Source organism: Hylobates moloch, unplaced genomic scaffold, assembly GCF_009828535.3.
Source record: "Hylobates moloch isolate HMO894 unplaced genomic scaffold, HMol_V3 SCAFFOLD_9, whole genome shotgun sequence".
Classification (NCBI taxonomy): Eukaryota; Metazoa; Chordata; class Mammalia; order Primates; family Hylobatidae; genus Hylobates; species Hylobates moloch.
The window spans coordinates 96,979,970-96,987,447 of NW_026652284.1; positions in this window are offsets into that span (position 1 = coordinate 96,979,970).

Below are 7,478 nucleotides of genomic sequence, written 5' to 3' on the forward strand. Positions count from 1 at the left end.
GTGCTCCTTTTAGATGGGATGTGAATTTTCCAGATACTGTGGAGTCCATCACTAACTATTGTCTCAATATTATGACTGTCAGTTATCATTTATTATTGTCTTTGTGTTGTTGTTTTTCATATAGTGGATTTAAAAAAGGAAGGAAGACAGTTCTGGAACTCACTTCTATCTCAAAAGTGGGGAAATAAACTATCAATCTAGATAACTTTTTGTTTATTTTTAGACTGAATTGCCTGGGTCCGTTGTAATCATTTGGGAAGCTTTGAAAAAATACAGATCTCTGGGCTACACAACAGACCCATTGAACCAGAATCTGCAGGAGTGGGCCCTAGGAATCCGTAATTTTTAAAACTCCCCAGATTATTCTTACTGGGAAACCACTGATTTAACTCTTATGATCCCTTTTTTGGGATATACTCTGATGGAAAGGAGATGTCACTTTATCTGAGGCTCTTTTAGCAACACTGTGCTAGGAAACCCAAGTATGCCAGAAATTGATTGTTAGCTGAAGGCAGCCAGGTGGAAACAACCCATTTGGAGTTTGTAATACATGGAACATCAGTTGATTCACTGGTTTGGCCTATAAGGTCACCAACAAAAAAGGCATCAGGAGATCACATCAGTGCTGATTCCCACCCCTTGGCTAATCACAGAACAATATCCTGATTCACGCTGAAAGGAACTGCTGTGGTTTGAATGTGTTCTCCAAAATTCACGTGTTGGAAACAATCCTTAATGCAGTAGTGTTGGGAGGGGCCTAATGGGAGGTGTTTAGGTCATGAGGGCTCTGCTCTCATGAATGGATTAATGCCAATTATAAAAGGGCTTCTGAGAGTGAGTTTGACCCCTTCTACCCCATGCCATGTGAGGACACAGTATATTTCCCTTCCAGAGGACAACAGCAACAAGGGTCCTTCTTGAAACCCAAGATTGAACCTTCCAGTGCCTGGATCTTGGACTTCCCAGCCTCCAGAACTGAGAGAAATAAATTTATCTTCTTTGTAAATTACCCAGTCTGTGGTATTCTGTTAGAGTAGCACCAGATGGACTAAGACAGAGACCTAAAATCATTCAGCATTTCTGAGAAGTTACTTCCCTTCCCTGTCTCCAGCTTCTAAATATGAAAAATATTAATAGAAGTGTAAGAAGAAACAGAGACTAAATCAGGGCTTGAACACTGGTTTCCTAAGTCCTAAACATGATTCTTCCAATATGGACTTCATTTCATAGAACTGGACTTTTTCTCTGAGAATTTTTTTAAAACCAGATCAGGATGGCCTAGGTTGGATATAAACATATATACCTTAAGGCAAAAATGAAAAATTGGCACTTTCTTGTAATTTATTTGCTATCAGTTTTCTTACACCAAAGGCAAATTTGTTATAATGTTGAATACCCTGTTGTCTGGGCCAACTATTTAAGGGAATTAGAGACGTGTTTTCTTTCAGGCATTTTAGAAAAATAATGATGGTAGTAGTAGTTGTAGATACCTTTTATTGATCACTAATTCTGTAGCAAGAACTCCTCTCTTCACTTTTTATACATTATCTTATTCACTCTTTACAACAACCCTCTGCAGTAAGTATTTACTTCCATATTTTACATATGAGGAGTTGGAATTGAAGCTCTGAAAATAAAGTAACTGTTTACTATTTATTGGGCAGCTACATGGCACAGAGTACGTAAGTGGTAAAGTTTAAAATTTGAATCTCATCTTCTGATTCTCAAACCCATGGGACCATTGTTTCTCAGGGCTCTGTTTTGTCTTTCCCTTTGGTCCCATGCTGGCCTCCATTCTGCCTTTGGTTCTAATAACATTTCTTTTCTATTTTGTTGTTGTTGTTGTTGTTGTTGAGACAGAGTCTCGCACCATTGCCCAGGCTGGAGTGCAGTGACACAATCTCACCTCACTGCAAACTCTGCCTCCCGGGTTCAAGCGATTCTCCTGCTTCAGCCTCCTGAGTAGCTGAGACTATAGGCATGTACCACCATGCCTGGCTAATTTTTGTATTTTTAGTAGACTTTTCACCGTATTGGCCAGGCTGGTCTCAAACTGGACCTCAAGTGATCCTCCTGCCTTAGCCTCCCAGAGTGCTGGGATTACAGATGTTAGCCACTGTGCCTGGCCCTAATAACATTTCTTAATATTAATTTCTCTACTTTATTTGATAAATATCCTGTCCAGAACAGGTCTTCAGAGGCTGGAGCCAGTCAGTGCGTGGATAGGGTGCACAGGGCAGGTGGAGGGTAGAACAGGAAGGGTTAAGCTCCAGATGCCGGGGCACCTCCAGGAACAGCCACGGGGAGGCTGCTGCTCTGAGGCAGGGGTGCTGGACACATCTCCACAATGTCAGGATTTACCTCTTGAGGGCAGGTGAGACAGGGTCATCACATCATAAATCTAGTGGGTCACGAGTCAAGCAACATTTCCATATAACTCAGAAACAGACCATAGTCCGAGTGAATTGAGTGAAGGGATAAAGGTAGGAAATACCAAAATAAAATTATCAGTACATTTCAAAGTTAACTTTTTAAAGCATTTCCACATATATAATTTTATTGGATGCTCAATTAAATCCAGTAGCATAGCAGAGATTCTGTACTTACAGCAGGTCAGATACTGTTGACAGCTACCGTGAGTCATCCTCCCTTTAGCCTTTCAGGAACCCTTTCACCTCCAATCAAAGGACTGCAAACAAACCACACAGATGCTAGGCCAATTCCTGAACATAGTTCAGTGGAATACTTACATTATGTGTGCATCATTATAGAAATGGTTTCTGGGTGAGAGCAAGAGTGTTACTTTTGAAAAAACCTGGGGTGGCCCTTGGGGGATGAATGTGAGGGTATTGAGATCTTGGGAGACCTTGGGAGACCCTGGCAAACAAATGTAAAAGTTGCAGAAACAACCCATTAAGGTGGTATGAGAAAACAAGGTAGGGAGCAGAAAAGGATTTAGTTTTATGCCAAAGGAACAGAATGTTGGAACATAACTACGCTAGATCACACGTTACAATATGATCCTTTGGGAAAGCTGCACATAATCTAGCTTCTGTATGTGAGGATAAGCCTGTATCATTTTAATGGAATTTTGATAGAACACCAAAATTTAAAAGTAACAGGGCTGTGCTTCCTTCAAGAAGTAATTCTCTTCACAACCCATTTTTCATTTCAATGTGCAGTGGGGTGGCTCACTCACTGCTCTTTCTCTTCTTCATGACCATCCTAAGTATATTTTTTTTTCCCAAAAAACAACCACTGACAACCCCAGAGCCATTGTTCCAAGCTCTTACTTCTGTGAGTGTTTCCGGTAATACTGTTCTTAGCATTCCATGTCATCTTTCTTATCCTTTCATTTACTTTCTTGGCTGCCAAAAGTCTCCCATTTATCTGTCTCCCCTCTCTGCCATCTGAGAGGTAATTTTTCATCCTGTCTGTTTTCTTATCCCAATGGTCCATTCATTTCCTTCAGGCTGCTTTTCCTTGCTCCTCCATGCCTCCTTCATGACAGCACTTTCTCTAGTGAAGTTTTAAAGCATTCAGGAACTGACGGCTGAAGACGGTGATTGTCCTGGAATGAGAGGATGAGCTGATTTAATAGCTATTACAGGGTTTCAAATCAGTCAGGGCTCTTGGCTGCACGTGATGAAAACTCAGCTCAAGCTGGCTTAAGGAAAAGGGAGTATGTTGGGTCACTCATCAGAAAAGGGTATTTTGGTAAAGCAGAATGGAAGGAATTACTGTAGGAACCAGCACCTCTTAAACCAGAACCAGAATTCAATGCCCCTGGGTCACTGCCTCCAAGTTCTCCCTGTTTTGCGGATTTGTTTCACTCTGCGGACAGGATTTCTCTATATGTTGGGAAATATGGCGGCGGACTTTTAGCTCCAGATTCATACCCTCTAGCAGACAGAAGGTTCCCTCTACCCCACCCCAACCTATCACTCCCAGGGAAAGCATGTGATTGGTTCTGCTTGGTCATGTGTTCTCTTCCTGGAGCAGCCTCCGAGGCTTAGCCAGACTCGAGTCAGGAAGTGGGATGGAAAGGACTAGGATAGGACACTGTGACTGACAACCCCACTAGAATCACTGTATGGAGACAAGTGGTTCTTCAAAGGAAAAGATGCTAGGGAGACAAAAAAAAAAACAATGCATTAAACCCTGCAGAATTAAAACAATGCACTTTCAAATAATTTGTTTTCCTGCAACAGTGTACAAAGAAGAAGTATTTTTTTTTCTGGTGTTACCCTGAATTATTCAAATTTTAAAAATTGCTTTGAGGAGAATTATAGTACAGGGGGCTCCCAAATAGTTTAAAACAACAACAACATCATGTTAGATTATTTTTTCAAATGTCCACAATAATAATCCCCTTTCCCGAATCCACACTGCTTGAGTACCACCCTCTCATACTGAGTCTGGGCTTCGAAATTTGATTTGTGGTCAGGTGCGGTGGCTCACACCTGTAATCCCAGCACTTTAGGAGGCTCAGGTGGGCAGATCACTTGAGGTCAGGAGTTTGAGACCAGCCTGGCCAACATGGCTCTACTAAAGATATAAAAATTAGCCGGGCATGGTGGTATGCGCCTGTAGTCCCAGCTACTCAGGAGGCTGAGGCAGGAGAATCACTTGAACCCGGGAGGTGGAGGTTGCAGCGAGCCAAGATCGTGCCACTGCCCTCCAGCCTGGGCAACAGAGCGAGACTCCATCTCAAAAAAAAATTGATTTGCTTTGGCTATTTAGGCTATTTAGACAATAACAAACATGATGAAAAGCTGAGCTTTGAACCATGTTTGTGCATTGGGGCTTGTTCTCGCTGCTCTTGAAAACCCTGTTAAGCCTGGGTTAGCCTGCTAGATTGTATGTGGCGCATTTTCTAGTTATGTCCATTGTCCTTGAACACAGCCACCACATACCAGACATGTGAGGGAGACTGTGGACAACCAGCTGGTCACAAATACAAGAGTGAGTGCTTGAATGTTTTCTTATGAGCAGGTAGCAAGCTGTCCGCTAAATTTAAGGAGGCCGAGGGAGGGAGTGTGAGCAGAAGATTTGGGGAAAGTCTTTTAAATTAATCATTAAAAGTACAGGCACTGGTGAAGGAATTGACCAGTAGTATCAATTAGTGCTGAAGGTAGAAACCAATCTATAATTGGTTAGCGTCATCCTGTGTGTGTGAGACAATGAGAGGGTTTCCCCTATCACTGATCATGAAGTTTTACCCCACATCTTAGGAAAGCATAGAGGGATAGAAAAGGAGAATCAGACTACAGGATCCCCTGCTGGTTGAAATTTGTACAAGCATCTATTTGATGCCAAAGACAAAATGATACTACACAAGAGTGCTTGCTCACCTACCTAAACACCCATTGCCATCTTTGTCAGATGTTGTGGTAAGGAAGAACTTAATTCAGCTGAACAGAACCTAGGAGAAAAATGTGAGAATGAACTCCGCATAAAGGGGCAGTGCTCTCAAGAACTTGGGAACAGGGGACTTCAAATGGAGCTGTTCTTTGAGAGTTAAATTATACAATCAGCACATAATGGACAAAATGTAACTCTACAGAAGATGGAGAATGGTTCCTTAACCAAAGTAAGCTTCAACTATCACCAGGTTGATGATAACAATATGTTTGAAGAAAACAAATAGATCAGTTTTTCAGGGGAATTACTTCATTCCCGAAAGATAACATTGGCAGTGGAAAATCAGTGGCCAAACAGACTGGAATACTTTGGTCACTATGACAGGTACATCTGCATTCTAAAATGATGCCATTAAAATATTTAACTCATCAGATACTGTCCTTGTTCAAATCCATGCTCACCAGGCAATATTCTACACATAGTTTGCTATATGTATAAGCTGTAGAATAATTATTTATCTAAAACAGATATCAAAAATCTATGCTTTAGGGATTTTTGTTTAGGTCTTGAAGATATGGGGGGGAATTAATAAAACCCCCAGCCCTCATGAAGTTTACATTTATCATTTATTCTAATGGAGATCCATGCATATATGGGCGCGCACACACACATGCACACACACACACGCTCACACATACTACGTAGTACTTTAATTGTGGGCCATGGAGAAAACTAAAGCAGAGGAGAGGTACTGGAATTGCTAGGGGTGTTTCCATTTTTGTTATGGTGGTCAGGCAAACCCTCTTTGAGAAGGTCGATTTAAACAAAGACTTGAAGAAGGTGAGGAAATGAGCCATGTAGCCATCTGAGGGAAGACCGTTCTGGGCAAAGGAAGTAGCCAGTAGAAATAATGTTGAAGTGGGATGGGTTTGGCTTGTTCTAGACATAACAAGGAGTGGAGTGAGCAGGGGGGAAAGTGGTAGAAAATGCAATCAGAGAGATAATGGCGTGGGGTAGGGGGAGAAGGAATTACTATAGGAACCAGGACCTACAGAAGTTGCATGGGACCTTATCATCCATTGTAATGACTGCCGTTTACTCCAAGAGAGATGGGAAGCCATTGGGAGGTTTTGAACAGAGGGATGATGTGATCTGACAAACATAATCACTCTGACTTCTGCGTTGGGAAGAGTTTGAGGGAGGGGATTATGCTAGTGGAAAGGAACCCCAGTTGGGAGGCTGCTGCAATGATCTAGGGAAAGAGAGGATGGTGATTTGAACTTGGGTAGTAGCAATAAAGGTGGTAAAAAGTGGTTGAATTCTAACTATTTTTTGAAGCTAGAGCAGTGGGATTTGTCAGAGGGCATGAAGTGGTGTGTATGAGAGAAACTGATGAGTCAAAGGCTATTCCAAGGTTGTGTGGGTCTGAGAAACTGATAGGACAGTTCGACTAATTATGATGGTGAAACAGCAGAAGAGCTCATTTGTGGGTGAAGATCAGGAGGTCAGCTCTGGAGATGGTAAATTTGAGATGTCTGTTAGATATCCCAGGGAAGATATCAATCAGTCAGCCAAGAGTTCAAGAGAAAAGTCACAGCTGGAAGGAGACATCAAGTTAAGAGTCATCAGCATGTAGTTGGTGTTTAAAGTCCTGAGAGTGGTAGAAATTACCATGGGAATGTAAAGATGGAAAAGAGAAGTCATGGACTAAGCCTTGGGGTATTTCAGTATTAAGAACTGGGAGATGAAGAGGAATCAACAAAGGAATTTAAGGAGGAATTTAAGAATAATCTTCCAGTGAAGCAGGAAAAACAAATATCAAAGAGATTAAGAGTGAGATATTGCAGAAGCCAGGTCAAGAATTAGTCTCGGGGATGAACGAGTGATCAACTGCATTAACTGTGAGAATGTGCTGATCAGTCAGGCCAACAAAATCATTGTGAGCCATGTGACAGCCATATTTCTTATTATAAATTAATAACTTGAATTTATTCGTTTATGCTTTAGAGACAGGGTCTTGCTCTGTCTTCCAGGCTGGAGTGCATTGGCATCATTATGGCTCACTGCAGCCTTAAACTCCCTGGCTCAATCAATTCTCCCACCTCAGCCTTCTG